This window comes from Mixophyes fleayi, chromosome 8, assembly GCF_038048845.1.
Source record: "Mixophyes fleayi isolate aMixFle1 chromosome 8, aMixFle1.hap1, whole genome shotgun sequence".
NCBI classification, from domain to species: domain Eukaryota; kingdom Metazoa; phylum Chordata; class Amphibia; order Anura; family Limnodynastidae; genus Mixophyes; species Mixophyes fleayi.
The window spans coordinates 4,381,092-4,397,655 of NC_134409.1; the positions used below are offsets into that span (position 1 = coordinate 4,381,092).

The 16,564-nt window shown below is 43.6% G+C and overlaps 1 protein-coding gene across 2 annotated transcripts in view; it reads right to left on the reverse strand.

The window, feature by feature from the left end:
* Positions 1-15,649, reverse strand: part of PTPRF (protein tyrosine phosphatase receptor type F) — a 513,733-nt gene extending 498,084 nt beyond the window's left edge. The window contains exon 1 of one of the 2 annotated variants that reach the window (XM_075181665.1): positions 15,523-15,649. The gene's annotated coding sequence lies outside the window, so the exon portion shown is untranslated. The remainder of the gene's footprint in view (positions 1-15,522) is intronic. The other variant, XM_075181664.1, reaches the window with a different exon arrangement.
* Between the last annotated feature and the right edge of the window lie 915 nt (positions 15,650-16,564).

Here is a 16,564-nt window from a genome sequence, read left to right on the forward strand (position 1 = left end):
TTTGCCATTAGAATTAAAATGAAAATTGTATTATAATGGCACTTTCAAATGAGCCATTTGATTATTTAAGCATTTACAGTGTTAACAATAATGAGAAACCATTAAAGTCCAAAAGATTAAATTCTTGCATATCAAACGGGAAGGTATAATCCGTTGTTTAATGTGAACGTGACTTTGTACTGCAAATTTACCAAGAAGTGTTCATGTAACCTCACTGCTTAATACAGGACACCGTGAGGCCGATTCAAATAGCCGCAAGATTCCGTAGTAATTTTGCAACTATGAGATGTGAGCGAAGAGAAGGTCATTTCCTACAACATCACATGGTAACATACCCGTGAGGTTACTGCAGAACCTCGAGGCCAATTCAAACGGCTTCTATAGCTGTTAGAAAACTTTCCCCACTAACTTTGGTTAATTCTTTTCATTTACTGATTTTATAGGCTAAATACACACTGGAATGCTAAAAATGCAAAGTAAAACGCTTATAAAACCGCACTGGGTTTATATATCTGTTTAATAGACATTTATATCTGCATTCTTTTAAACATGCATCTGTGACAAAGCAGGAATGTGCAGTCTTGTTCAAGCCAAATGCATGTTGAAAATGCTACTCAGCCGATTCGCATTGCATATATAACGTGCTGTCATTGAGATGAATGCGAGTCTCAAATGCATTGGTTTTAAAATGTACCGAAACGGAAAAGAAGGAGTTACAAAAACGTACCATAGAATAACGCAAAGGAAACAGATGGAAAAACGTGTATGCAGCCTATGGGGCACATTTATCATTTATCGGGAAAAATGAGAAATACTTATCAATCCTTATCGCATGCATAAGGATTGATGTATTTCTCAAATTTATTAAAAATGGATCACAGAAACAGCAGTTCCGAAAAACTCCTGTTTCTGGAATTAAAAAAAATCATACTTACCCCCCTCTCCGGGACGCGCTGTCTCAGGATCTCCTACTGGTCATCTTCGTTCCTCTTCATTCTTCAATTGCGCATGTGCAGTTTGAAGACCCCCGCTCTGTCTCTGCAACGAGAGCGGTGAGTGACAGGGAGGGATCATGTGATCCCTCCACACATGCGCTGTCCAGCTCTGCTCTTCGGAGCAGAGCTGACAGCATTAGATTCTTTCAATTATGATAATCTACGCCAGCTTCAGCTGGTACATTAACATGACTTGTTAGATTGCGGCTGGGAGCAGTCACCATACTGTTGAATGGTGACTGCTCGCAAAAACGATCAGGAGTGCAATGCAGCAGATATCCATGATATCTGCTGCGATGCACCTTTAATAAATTTGCAGAGAGCACATCGGGATCTGATTTCCACGGTAAGTGCACGATAGTGCACTACCGTGATTTCTTAAATATGCCCCTAAAAGTGTAGAGAGTTCAGAACCAGCCCCCACTTGAGAGATCACCATGGAAGCTGGAAACGGATGATGGTAAGTAAATATTATTAGTCCAATACCATCTTAATATAAATTTGCTCCTGTTTGCAGAGATTTATTGTACAGCAAGCTTCATAATAAATATTTTAACTAATTACCTCCCAACATTGGAATAGGGGACCGGGCCAATGTCACAATGGGGGGGGGGGTGGCCACACTCGGGGGGTGCCTAGCGCTATTGAAGAGCTAGGCTGCCACTATCTCCCCTCCCGTCTCCTCCAAACCCTTTAACTGCCATGCCTGCCGCCATTCGCCAGTGAATGCGACATACCTCCCAAACTTCCCATCCTCGGAACCAATCAGGATAGCGGGACAGAGCACTCAAACCGGGACTGTCCTGTCTAAATTGGAATGGTTGGGTATGCTATTATTTTCATGTTATTGATATCATCATTCTATATTTAAGTGCCCATATATTACACTGTACATGGATGGTATCATGATAAAAAACAAATGAAGTACAGTAAAGGTGGCTCTGCCCAAAGGAGCTTACACTCTAATTCACATGTATCAAGAAGCCTCTTACCTGGAGTTTGAACATTTCATTTTTGAGGTTCACCTGCAGTTATAGCACGAAGAGCAGGTGAACATAATTATTAGCCGCTGAAACCATCATTTTCTCTCTTTTCTCTGTTTCTAGGTAGTTTTCTCAAATTACTGTACGATACAAGAAAGCACAATCCCCATAGACAAAGGCACAGAGAAAAGAAAGCACGGAAATGCTATGTAAATGAATTAAGCTAGTAATTACAATGCAATTTCCTCCTGCAAAGTGACACTTAGGGGTATATCTATCAAACAGTGATATTATCTAACATTAGTTCAAGAAAATCTATCATTTACAAAAAGTACAGCTTGTTTACTTAGACTTCCTAAGTGCATCTTAGCAGCAGTCTTCTCCAAATATATCATTAAAATGTAACAATGCAAACACCATAAAACCTAAATTATCTAAACTGGCCTCTATACCCCTGTATCCTGAGCTGGCCTCCATGTCCCTGTATCCTGAGCTGGCCTCCATGTCCCTGTATCCTGAGCTGGCCTCCATGTCCCTGTATCCTGAGCTGGCCTCCATACCCCTGTATCCTGAGCTGGCCTCCATGTCCCTGTATCCTGAGCTGGCCTCCATGTCCCTGTATCCTGAGCTGGCCTCCATGCCCCTGTATCCTGAGCTGGCCTCCATGTCCCTGTATCCTGAGCTGGCCTCCATGTCCCTGTATCCTGAGCTAGCCTCCATGTCCCTGTATCCTGAGCTAGCCTCCATGTCCCTGTATCCTGAGCTAGCCTCCATGTCCCTGTATCCTGAGCTAGCCTCCATGTCCCTGTATCCTGAGCTAGCCTCCATGTCCCTGTATCCTGAGCTAGCCCCCATGTACCTGTATACTGAGCTAGCCTCCATGTCCCTGTATCCTGAGCTAGCCTCCATGTCCCTGTATCCTGAGCTAGCCTCCATGTCCCTGTATCCTGAGCTAGCCTCCATGTCCCTGTATCCTGAGCTAGCCTCCATGTCCCTGTATCCTGAGCTAGCCCCCATGTACCTGTATACTGAGCTAGCCTCCATGTCCCTGTATCCTGAGCTAGCCTCCATGTCCCTGTATCCTGAGCTAGCCTCCATGTCCCTGTATCCTGAGCTAGCCCCCATGTCCCTGTATCCTGAGCTAGCCCCCATGTCCCTGTATCCTGAGCTAGCCCCCATGTCCCTGTATCCTGAGCTAGCCCCCATGTCCCTGTATCCTGAGCTAGCCTCCATGTCCCTGTATCCTGAGCTAGCCTCCATGTCCCTGTATCCTGAGCTAGCCTCCATGTCCCTGTATCCTGAGCTAGCCTCCATGTCCCTGTATCCTGAGCTGGCCTCCATGTCCCTGTATCCTGAGCTGGCCTCCATGTCCCTGTATCCTGAGCTGGCCTCCATGTCCCTGTATCCTGAGCTAGCCTCCATGTCCCTGTATCCTGAGCTAGCCTCCATGTCCCTGTATCCTGAGCTAGCCTCCATGTCCCTGTATCCTGAGCTGGCCTCCATGTCCCTGTATCCTGAGCTGGCCTCCATGTCCCTGTATCCTGAGCTGGCCTCCATGTCCCTGTATCCTGAGCTAGCCTCCATGTCCCTGTATCCTGAGCTAGCATCCATGTCCCTGTATCCTGAGCTAGCCTCCATGTACCTGTATCCTGAGCTAGCCTCCATGTACCTGTATCCTGAGCTAGCCTCCATGTACCTGTATCCTGAGCTGGCCTCCATGTCCCTGTATTCTGAGCTAGCCTCCATGTCCCTGTATCCTGAGCTGGCCTCCATGTCCCTGTATTCTGAGCTAGCCTCCATGTCCCTGTATCCTGAGCTAGCATCCATGTCCCTGTATCCTGAGCTAGCCTCCATGTACCTGTATCCTGAGCTGGCCTCCATGTACCTGTATCCTGAGCTAGCCTCCATGTACCTGTATCCTGAGCTAGCCTCCATGTACCTGTATCCTGAGCTAGCCTCCATGTCCCTGTATCCTGAGCTAGCCTCCATGTCCCTGTATCCTGAGCTAGCATCCATGTCCCTGTATCCTGAGCTAGCCTCCATATCCCTGTATTCTGAGCTAGCCTCCATGTCCCTGTGATGTCACAGCGCAGTCACACAGTCTATGTAGCAGGTTAGTGTGTGACTGGATGGTGATGTCACAGCGCAGTCACACAGTCTATGTAGCAGGTTAGTGTGTGATTGGATGGTGATGTCACAGCGCAGTCATACAGTCTATGTAGCAGGTTAGTGTGTGATTGGATGGTGATGTCACAGCGCAGTCACACAGTCTATGTAGCAGGTTAGTGTGTGACTGGATGGTGATGTCACAGCGCAGTCACACAGTCTATGTAGCAGGTTAGTTTGTGATTGGATGGTGATGTCACAGTGAGCGCAGTCACACAGTCTATGTAGCAGGTTAGTTTGTGATTGGACGGTGATGAACACACTTTGTGAATATCACCGCAGGGAACCACTTTCTCATTCTACACACATGATTGTAGCAATATCTGCAGATTAATGTTGTACCTGATGCAGTAGCTCTGAGAGGTTTCACATGGTGTCATGCTGGACAGTACTGAGGTACATGTCCTGCCACTAATTGCAGCGTCTATGTTGCAGTCGTACATTAAACATCTCTCTTCCATACAGCCACCTAACCCCATAATGAAACCATCCACTCTTTTATACTTAAATGTCAACACTGTGAACGGATAGTGACAGCTCTCCCTCATTACTGCACATTACCGATGCATTAAGCTTCTATCTCACTCAGCTTTATTTAAAATGGTGAAAAGAGGCAGTGATGCATGAAGAGCTATCATTATAGACACAGGCACATACCCCCTGGCAATGGATGACCAAATCACTTGTACAAAGTTAGACATTTACTCTTCCAGGTACAATTCTGTTGCTGGGCAGGTGCAGGTATATTTCTGACTCATATAAAACATTAGTGTGAGAGGACATTGGGTTTTTATTGTACGTGTGTCACTTTTGTGTGTGAAACTTTGTATTACACTGCACGAGGTGAACCCAGAAAGACTCATCTCCTATACTTATAAAGGGCCCATTCATCAGCTCACCAACTGTAATCCAACATTGTACAGTGCCGTGTACAATACAGAATTAAAAACAGGCAGCGTATGCCCTTTCCCCCAAACCGGCCCCAGTGTTAGATGGCATGGGCTGGTATCCGCATAACGTGGGGAGACTACGAGCAGGGTCCCCCTGTTATAGGAAAATATAGTGGCAGTATTGTGTCTCTATGGAGGGGGCTGCAAAACAACCGTGTCCCCTCCCCCAATCTGGTTGGGGCTCACCCCCATTTTTGGCTGTAGGGCAGTGGTTATTAATAAGATTGGGACCCTGCAGTGGCAACTTAATGCAATGAAGTGGTCAGGGACCCTTGAGATACTTACTAATTATACAAATAGAGTAAAATAAAAATGTAAACTATAATTGAATAAACAGATTTCCCAAAATGCTCATTCACCACTTAATTACATATAAAACAAAGTGGTCTTTCTTGTGGTCCGTCATAGCCCAGATATATAATGGGATATCCTTCTCTTTGTCCGATTCATTGTAGACCGAATGGAAACAAAACAAAAACAACATAAACTTACATAATATATATTATTTATTTAATGGTGAAGATACTTTGGGAGAGTTTTCCGTTTAGTTAAACGTTATTTGCAGATTGCAAAGGGATCGTTCCATTATTTTGGGACAACTAGGATGACAAAGTAGACACCCCATAGGTCCCAATCTTGTTAATTACCACAGCCCCCACTGCCCGGGATGAGGATTTGGTGGAAAGGGGTAGAGTGCCATTTTTTTTTACTTTAAACTCTTCATGTATTAATTTATCGTTACAGGATACACTCTGTATGGGAACTGTTTTGTAAGTAAATAGTAACAACTTGCGAACAAACTTGTGAGGTATTTTACCTTTTGAAAGATTACTGGTTTACTATGCCATACGTTGTATTTTGTGATTGTCTCTTTTTTTCTCCCTTGTTTGTTTTTATTACCATAGCTGTGTTATTTACTTATGTTTGTATTTGGTATTGCCAAAATAAAAAGAGCTATAAAAAATATAATCGAAGGCCCAAATCCCACCAGCTCAAGTCTTTGTGCTCAGCAAGGAAACCTCCTGAAAATCCCCCTGGTCCCCCCATTTATCACATTACAACTATCTCGCTCCGCAAACTGGAATCTAATTTTAGTTCAACTCCGTAAACCCAGGGGCATCGATGCCGCCTAATCTGTACCTTCCATGAACGTATTCACTCCGTCCAACTCCTCCCCTCTGCGCATGTGACCATCTTACTCCGCGAACCTATGACGGACATACTTACGCAAATTGTTATAAAACAACAGGTCCAAAGCTGTATCTGTGCCGTGGAGCGGCCATTTTGCAATGAGTAAATTACGCCAAAACTTAAAGGACCACTAAACCATGAAACTGATATATTAAGAAATGAAGAATGAGCAACAATTACCCTGACAAAAGATAAAGCTTAACAGAATTTTACCTCACCCTTCCCTTACTAATAGTTGACACCACTTCAGTTGGTTAAAGTACTAACCCTGTGTATGAATCCACAGTACAAGATTGTAAGCCTATCAGTCACTGTCTGCCTATTCAGTGAGAGAAGCTGTCAATCAGCTGCAGATGGTGAACTGAACAATAATGGACATACTTAGTTGAATATATGCACATCCGTCAGGTATATAATGCAACACATTTATACACATGCAGCTGTGCCCAAGTGGTACCAGTCAGTCGCTGGACAGTGATTGGTAGTCAACCAATGTGAGGCCCCCACCCTGGCTCGTCTGTGCACTCACCGACAGCCACGACACCAAAGAGTTTTCTACAAATTCTCAGACAGAGTATAATTAAATTTAGCCACTTTCACTACAAAACAGAAAAATCACAAAACCTTTCCTGTTAATGCCTAATTTAGTTTATTTCCATCTCTAACATAAGCTCAGACGTAAAATGTTCCTCTTGTACAATTACTGAGCAGCAAGAGCGACATCTTACATTATGGAGATGGATTTTCTAAAGTAAAAAGCTATGAAATATAACCCTGTATGTGCAAGAGGTTTGAAGAAACAGTCAGGAGTGATACATGAGATTGCGCATGTTGCATGCGAGTCATTAAGGGGTGTATCTTCCGAGTTTGTGCCTTTTATCCGCACATTCATTCTGCGCATTCCCAGAACCGGACTATACACCAATGAACGCAGCCACGTCCAAGTCGTCTTGGAGCGCCAAGGTCACTTACTACACAATATAATTCCAGGGAGTGAACGGGGAGGGGAGTGGTCGTATGGACGTAGTCAGTGTACATTAAGGGCGTTCCCGTGCAACAACGTCAACCTCCGGCACATGGCGAAGTATGCTGGTTCTCTGGCTCCAGCTACAGGGCTAGTCTAAGTCCCGAATACTACTGGTGACAGCTGTGTATCATGCTAAACATATGTATGCATTCAGGAGCAACTTAAAAATGTATTTTATGTACAGTACACATTAAGAACAGCCTAATAATTGTTTTTCATTAAAAAAAAAAAAACAACTTTTTTTAAAATTTACATTCTCTTATTAACGGTTAACAATAACTGAATAGTTTTTTTCTCTGTGTGTTCTTTTGTGACACATATGTATTATATCCTGCAGTGTATTGTCTGTTAGATCAAAGCGGACCTAGACCCATATTCATCACCAGATGGATCTTCAGATCCGCTCCTTGATAACTTTGGTTGTAGGGATACCAGACCGATTCTAAAACAAACGCACGCTGCGCTCAGTATGCTTTAATGACTCAGCCCCGCTAAGTTTAAATAGAAAAACATTTACGCTTTCTGATCTGAATTTCATATCATGTGTTAAGTTACAATATTGTACATACATACAGAATGTTTTTACAGTCAGTGTCTCCTAATTGTTTGTGCAACAAATTAAACCATTGTAACTAATACAAATGTTAAAAATAGGAACCTTCTTTGCCCCCCACATGTTTGGCTCCAACAACACAGGTCCCCCCCCTTCTCAGCCTCCAAACTCTATACTGCTTATACGTCAAATATTCACAAAAACCATCACACTACACACTCTATAGAATCCAAAACGGATTTAACATTTTGCTGAAACTCTGAGTCAAAATCTTGGATCACGGGGGGGGGGGGGCGCAGGCAGCTCGGTTTACGGGGGGGGGGGGGGGCCCTCATGGGGGAATGGAGGCCCCCTTAGCCCAGGGGCCTCCATTCCCTTAATCCGGCCCTGGATATGTATCATATATATCGTCACCTGGCACGGGACAGCGTTGTAGGGTGGTATCAGGCCCTCGAGTGGGTATCACAGGTGAAAAGACAGTAAATGTTTACGAGAGTGGGTGTAATGGTCTTAAATGTGAAATTTGCTACTTGATAGTGTAACTTCTTTACGGGGTGGGTATGGTGCCCCCCAATGTTTATATAAATAAGTAGAGAACATTTTACATTTCAAAAATATTTTATCAACTTTAAATAGTCCCTATATTTTTAGAGGTGGGGGAACATATAATTTGTAAGAGGGGGGCAAGGGCACAGTTTTTTATTTGGTTTTGCTCATGTACTTTTCATGTACCCCGTCACACCCACAGTTAGAGAAAGCAGAAAGTAAATGTCCACACAAACAAATGGTGCATATCACCAGGTTTAGACAATTTAATATAATGAGAAAGAATTCCTTGACCTAAAGAGCTTACATTCTAATTGGTGTATAACTATTAACGACCAGGATGATTGCTGCACATTCATCCTGTGACTGCTGAAACAAGTTCACACATCTGACCGTGGTTGCATTTCAGTTAGTAAATCAGATGCGTGTGGGATAAGCGCAGGACGCCTGTCACCCAGTATGTTTCTGTTACGTTACACCGGCTGAGCACATGGAAGAACAACCTGGGGCAGCAGCCAGCGAACACAGTCAGACATTACGCTGAAATCAATAGGACAAGGCGCACATTCACTGCTAAAACCTCCCGTGTGAACAAAGCAGAAAATGGTTTATAATTGATCGCTTCAAGGGATTTTAACACAGCAATTACTCTGCGTTTTGCAGGTACAGTTTTCATACCTACTTGAGATTATCGTTTAATTTTGGTGTCACAGAGAGAAAATTACTTATACAGTACAAGGTCATGAGGAGCCGACAATGGGAATCAAACAAAGGTCACCAGATATTCTGCCAGTCTCACTGCAGCGAAGGGATAAAACTACTCCGACTGGCCGCCAGCAAAAAATTATGGTCATTTCCAATGACCCCACCAAGAGAAACATCTATGTGTGCGTCCGACTCCACCAGGATTCTGTGACTGCTTAAGACTTACACACGTCTGATGGGGCTCTACGTGCGCAGTGCTTGACCACAGTGCTTACAATCTATGCTTCATTCGCCCATCACCATTATTTTTGTATGGCAGATTAACAGCTTGTTTCCTTAATACTAACCAGTTTATGGAAATAAAGAGAAAATGGAGCTATGTGATAAGTGTCAGACAGGTGTTAAAATTTAAATGGCAGAACATTTAGTTTGTCGCCTTAAAGTTGCTGCAGAGTAGAATTGTTAGCAGGAGGACCAATCAGAATTCATAACCTCTGTGATCCCATTGTCTGATTGGTCCTCCTGCTCACTCCCCCCAGGGCAGTACCGCACATCAGCTGGGGCTGTTAGATGACCATGGAACCCTGGGAAGACCAGCTATATGGAGAATACGCTGCTGCTCTGGGATGTGGGTGCACAAGTCACTTATACATGGCAAAGCAAAATTGTTATCCACCTTTAGATGAATCAACATTGATTTGCTCCTTTCACAAAACACGCTGCTTTATATTTCTACCTTCCTTCTGTGTCTTTACCAAAGTCTTTATATGATTAGATAGAACCGATTATTTCAACTTCCCTTGGACACAACACAAACTGCTCTGTTTATAGAACTGTATCCAATGCATGGAGCAGAGCTGTGTAGCATCTAAGGGCAACGAAAATACATATCTCTGCCTGGTAGATAAAAAGACCTTGGTGGAAGACACAAAAAGTAACACAATGCAACGTGTTTAGTACAAGCTGCAGGAGGACGAGAAAAATCCAATAGTGTCAAAGTTATCTGGAGAAAAAAAAACACTTTAAACTATTTAATGCGTGTTCTGTGTGCACATGTGTTACATGTTGCTGTATAACATGCAAGCAGCTTATCATAGGAAGAAAACAGCCTAATGTCCCTTCTAGATCAGTACCAAGAATAAGACTCCTACTGTGGACAACACATTGTTACCTAGTTATTGTTACAAAGCAGAAGAAAAACATGTCAGTTCTCAATCAATGTAACACAACAATCCAGAATAGGAGAGTTCCCGATACAGAATCCTTTTAATACAATGGATGTAGATAATAATCAGAAGACAGAAAGACCTGTTATAGTGTAACTCAGTTGTAGCAACTCCTACCACCGAAATCTGCTGCACCACACTGCTATCAATTATACTCCGCCAGCGCTCCGGGTGACCCCAAACTTCCAATGACTTTGTCTGAGTTATAATGTCTCTCTCTAGAAACTTAACAGTGACAATAAACAATTCCACATCAATATTTCTCTGGAATTGAAAACTGCTGGGTGATTTGACAGTGGAATATGTAATTAGAAGGAACAGGGAGAAGCACCAGCAATTTTCTAGCTGTAAAATATGTAATTTTTTCTTTTTTTTTTTTTTAAATTCAAGATAAAAAAAAAGGATTTATCCTGTCTATTGCTGAAACTATGAACGTTTTACTGCACCTGCAGCTGTCTACAGCAGTCACAGACTACAAACGTCTCTCATCACACAGATGTTACGACTTGGTGCCCAGCGAGATGGCGACCTGATCAGCAACAATGAGACTCCGTTAATGGTGGACAAATTTGTGCTCTGAACGTACGCAAGAAAACAAGAGTATTTACATGCTACATTCACGTCAAAATGTATCCAAGTCAAAAACAGTAACATTTGCATCAGGCGTACGTTGGATGTAACAACACAAAAAGGAAAAACTAAGTACAGCGATGAGAGCTGTTGGCAACCCTACGGTTTACAGAGAGCGGCAGCGCCACCACTGGAGAAAAGAGGTCTTATGTAGAAAAGTGTAGATACATTATTAAAAACTATTATTATTATTTATTTGTAAAACAACATTCTGCAGCAATATACAAACAATCTCATACATAAACACAATACGTACACAAGTCCTTGGCCAAACAAGCTTACAAAACAGCCACCACTACTGCAGGATATTGGGGCTGGGTTACAATGTAATCAAATAATTAGGTAATGATTAAATAAATTTGATGCCAGATAAAAGGAATCATATGATAAGGTTTCCCCACTTTAGCAGAATATATACTCAATGGCCACTTTGTTAGGTACACCGGCTCGTTACTGCAAATATCCAATCATGTGGCAGCATAAAAACATCCAGACACGGTCAAGAGGTTCAGTTGTTGTTCAGACCAAACACCAGAATGGAGGGGGGGGGGGTAGAATGTGGTCGAAGTGACTTTGACCGTGGAATGATTGTTGGTATCATATTTGAGTATCTAAGAAATTGCTGGTTTCCTGGGATATTTACGCACAACAGTCTTTAGTGTTTACCGAGGATGGTGCACAAAACAAAAAACATCCAGTGAGTGGCAGTTCTGTGGGCAAACAAAGAGATCAGAGGAGAATGGCTGGTTCAAGCTGACCGGAAGGTGACAGCGATTTAAATAACCACATGTTGCAGCAGCGTGGTGCAGAAGAGTCGCTGACAGCACAGCACGTTGAACCATGAAGTGGATGGGCTACAGCAGCAGCAGATCGCACCGGGTTCCACTTCTATGAGCCATGAACAGGACACTGAGGTTACAGTGGGCAGAGGCTCAGCCAAACTGGATCATTGTTGAACATATGGAGAAAGTTGCAAGGTCTGAAGAATCTCAGCTTCTGCTGTGTTATTGTTGCTGGCCATGTGCATCCCTTTATGGCCGCAGTCTACCCATCTTCTTATGGTTACTTCCCGCACCATGCCACAGAGCACACGGTATCTCAAGCTGGTTCCTCGAACATGACGATGAGCTCAGTGTAATCCAACAGCCTTCAGTCACCAGATCATGTTCGTAGAGAGCACCTTTGGGACGTGATGGAACAGGAGATTGGCAGCATCAACGTGCACCTGACAAATCTGCAGCAAGTGTGTGATGCCATCGTGTCACCATGGACCAGGATCTCTAAGGAATGTTCCCAGCACCTTGTTGTATCCAGGCCACGAAAAATTTAGGCTGTTCTGGGGGCAAAGGGGGGTCCTACCCAGTGCTAGAAAGGTGTACCTAATCCCGTGGCCACGGAGTACACACATATATCAAATGTATACATAAATGGAATGTGGTTTATTTCCTTTTCGGAAGAACACATTTGAAACACCAGCGTCACGCAGCCTAACAAGGTTTATTTTCATACCCTAATACTTTGTTTTACCTCTGCATAATTACCCTTCACACCTGGGATCAGAGTCTGAATCTAAGTATATGCAATCATGATTAGCACAAATAAAAGAGAAAATTAACCAAGTTATGATTTTTGGTTGCAATACACTGCCACAAATGTACAAGCTTTTTTTCTTTTGAGTTTTATCATTAAAATCAAACAAGTGGATTTTACAGAGTAAAGTAAGGCCAGTGACACTATCAGGCTGAAATAAAAGCCCCATCCAATTTCATCGGCTGCATTATCTTATCCTAGGCAGAAGAGATTTCTCAGAACGACTCTCAGTAAATGACCTGCCGTGAAGAAGATCTGTAATAGTCTGATGGAAATTGGAAGGTTGAACATTCGCAGTAACAGCAAAAAAGAACTTTCGTTACAATGTGTCTCCAATGTCCTCAGAAACAGCCAATCACAAACTAGGACCTCCAATAACCTCTTCAAAGCAACAAATCAATTAGGGTTGAAATTATTGATATGTATGTATCACACCAAACTCACGTATAGGTGACCCTTACTGAATATAACACTCTAATATCATATTTGATCGATGTTTAAAACCCTGCTGCTCAATGAGATCCACAGGTTATAGCTTCCACGCTACAATTAATTCCACCGTCATGTTTTTATCAGCAAACAATATCTGCTGCCAGGCACATACCGATGTGTATTATTATCCTGCAAGTTTATAATGAGATGAGTCCGCTCACCCTAGCATAATTTAACAATACACAGTCTTAACACAATAAACAGTTTGGTGACTGCTTTTTAAACGAGCAGCTCACACTAACGAGCTTGAGGCCTTGACAGCATATAGAGGTTGACAGAAAGAAAAAAAATGTTGCAAGTTCCTCAAAGCGCAAAGCAGCAGAATCCTGAGATGTATCATTTGCATCCAATGCATTGAATGCGATACTGACTGCTGGTTCTTTTCTGCATACCTGCTATCATCCCACCATTGGGCAAAGCTCCTTCCAATACAACATGGCAAGACAATTGGTATATATTTGGAAGCAAAATCAGTCCTAGAAAAGACACCCTTAAAATCAAATTAAACTGAATACAGAGGAATGCAAACCCTACCCTGTTTGTATTACCTGTCTCCATTGTGTATTCTGCAAGAGACTTCTGACCTTAATCACATATTCAAGGGTTAAAACTGTTTATACTTCTTCATCCTTTTCATACTGCAGATTAGCCTTGCACTAAACAGTTTGGATAGATTAGAAAGGTACAATGAAGAGCTCATCATTAATGAAAGCACAATTGCAGCAGGTACCTCTCAAAGCCTTATCTATTTTGTGTTTCCACCACTGGGAAGACAGAGGAGGGAATGATCCGGTTATGAATAATGATATATCTCTCCAATTCAACCCTTGCATTCCTAGGCTGATGGGATATTTAACATTTTCCTGCATGGAGAGTCAATTTAATTAACCCATTCAGCTAAGGACACCTCTGGCAACTGCAGGAGCAGTACTGATAAAACATGAAATACAATATTGATCTGTAAAAAAAAAATCATTTTATATAAACACTGGAACTCTGTTCGTGCCAATTTGTCTCTTGTTATATATCAAAGGTCTGAGCTGTAAGTGGAATATGTTTCCTACATTAGCGGATACCTTCTGGGTTTAAGACTGTTAAATAAAGAGGAGGAAGAATTATCTCTGTTACTTCTTCACTGCAAAGATACAACTCCTTTTTCTTCTGGAATATCTCACACTACTAGGAATGATGTGCTAATCACAAACAAACCTTCAACAGGCGGAGAACCATCTCCAACTTCCACAGCCAAGACAGATGCCCAAACACTATGCTGCTCCTAACAATCCAACACTGGGATCTTAATAATGCCCGTCAGAATCATTGCAATTAATGAGGACGCATCGATCAGAGTAATCAATGAAGTGGAGGGGGGAGAGGGGGTTAGGGGGTGAACACACAGACAAATAATCCAGAACAAATGATATTACACACTGCCAGGTGTAGGTGTAATGACTACCTAGAGAATAGATAGATGTGCTGAGGCTAATATGGTTTGCAGCCTTATTCATAGGAGACACCGTGCACTTACCAGAGACAGGGTCATTTGAATGGATATAGACAGCCTTTCAAACCAAATATAGATATGCATGGAGGGAATTTTAACAATTACAGCTGGAGGAATAATAGATTCAAAGTGGGAGCTGTGTGACATTTGTCAGTAAGGGTTGCAAGAGGAATTTCAAACAATTCACTACCAATGGGGACTGTGATGCATATGCATAGACCTGTGTGGAACGAGTTAACCCCTGCAACGCCAGTCAGGAGCCTCAGTACATTTACAGATAATAAATTAAGCAGTAAAACATCCATTACAAAGTAGAGGCTGCACAGACTTTCTATAATGACACCTGGGGGGGCACAATGCCCATGTATAAGGGAGTCAGAGGAATGCATAGGATTAGATTACCCACCCAGCTGGATCCTATAGAATTAGAAGGGCTTGAGGGCTGCACTTGGTTTTGCTACCAAACACCTGCAGAAGAGACAAGGGCAATTTTTGGACAACTGCAGGCAAATCCCAGAGGTTTTGGCAACCGATACATTACAATCAGCTACCAGCCTAGCGCACGCCTGGCATTCTGTGGATGCTAATAAGGGTGCAGAGCAGGCATGTTTGGGTCTGGAAGTAGCTGGGTATCAGGTTGGTAATTATGCAGCCAGCAGCTACATGTACAAAGAGGAGCTGGCTGCAAATCAGGATGAGAACTAATTAGCTGGTTATTGACTATGAAGATGCAGAGTAAAAGTGGGGCAGGGGGGCACTGGGTCAGGATTTAGGGCATGCACCCAGACCAGAGCAGCAGGTACTGGGGTATCATTATTACACACTTACAAAGATAATAAGACATTACTCAATGTTGAGTAATGATTCTACACTGAAGCATGAGAGAATGCCAACCTCGATGGCAGGCAGCAGGTATTATGTTGGTAAGGGGGCAATAGGGCAGTTTAGAGGGGTGTGCACTTACTGTCTGAGGGCATTGCTAGAGTGGAGTCCTGGGGTGCTGTTACTGCTCTGGGGGTGCTGTCCCTCTTTTCTCTGCTCCTCTCCTCCGCTCCGGCTGCAGCTTCTCTATCTCACTCTCACTCTGAGCTCAGAGCCGTGCCCGCGCAGCGCGCCCACCCCCGACTCCCGCGGCCGCGCCTCGGCATGCACAGCGCACCGACGGGAGCGCGCAGAGAATGGTCCGGCCGAGCCGCGGGCGCGCGGCCTGGTGCACACTGGAGCGCGCTCCTGGGGCCTCGGGGGCGCGCTCACCTGTGGCTGCGCTGGTTTTCGGAAGGTCTTTCCAAAGAAATCATCTTTACAGCCCATTAACTGGTTATAGATCGCCTCTTCCTGGTCACTTGTTCAATTATTTATATCATCATTTGTCACAGTCATTACTAGATTCCATCCTATATATTTCCCATCACCATTATCAGCCAAGGTCCTGAATGGGTCACTGTTAATAAAGAGATCATATTATACAATGTCTGTACAAATACATCCTAAGCCGCTTCCATTGTGTTCCTTCTGGTACCGGTACAGCGCTCATAACTTGTAGAACTAGAAGTACCAGCGTGCCCTGATAGCCCATGGTTGCTGGGGTTTGGATTTCCCATAGTTGCGTACTCTCTCGGAATGTCTGGGAGACTCACACATTTTTGGGAGTTCTCCCGGACTTCCGGGAGAGCAGGGAAACCTCCCGCATTGTGCCCTCGTCTTGGTTGGCGAGGTGGGTGGGGCTCAATGTGTCATCCTGGTCACACCTCCTGTTGTGATAGGCTTATATTGATAAAGTTTGACAGGGGGCGGGGACTAAGGACGCGACCTGCGTGGCCACGCCCCTATGACGAAGCCGTCTCCCGTAGATCACACTGTCAAAGTTGGCAACTATGGTATTTCCATGCCACCTGGAGAACTAACAGTTGCATCAGTTTCTGAGGGACACAGGGGCCGGTCCCATAGTGAGCTACCTTGGGCTGGGTCACTAGGCTACCTGCATTTTGTTTGCACCATACTCCGTG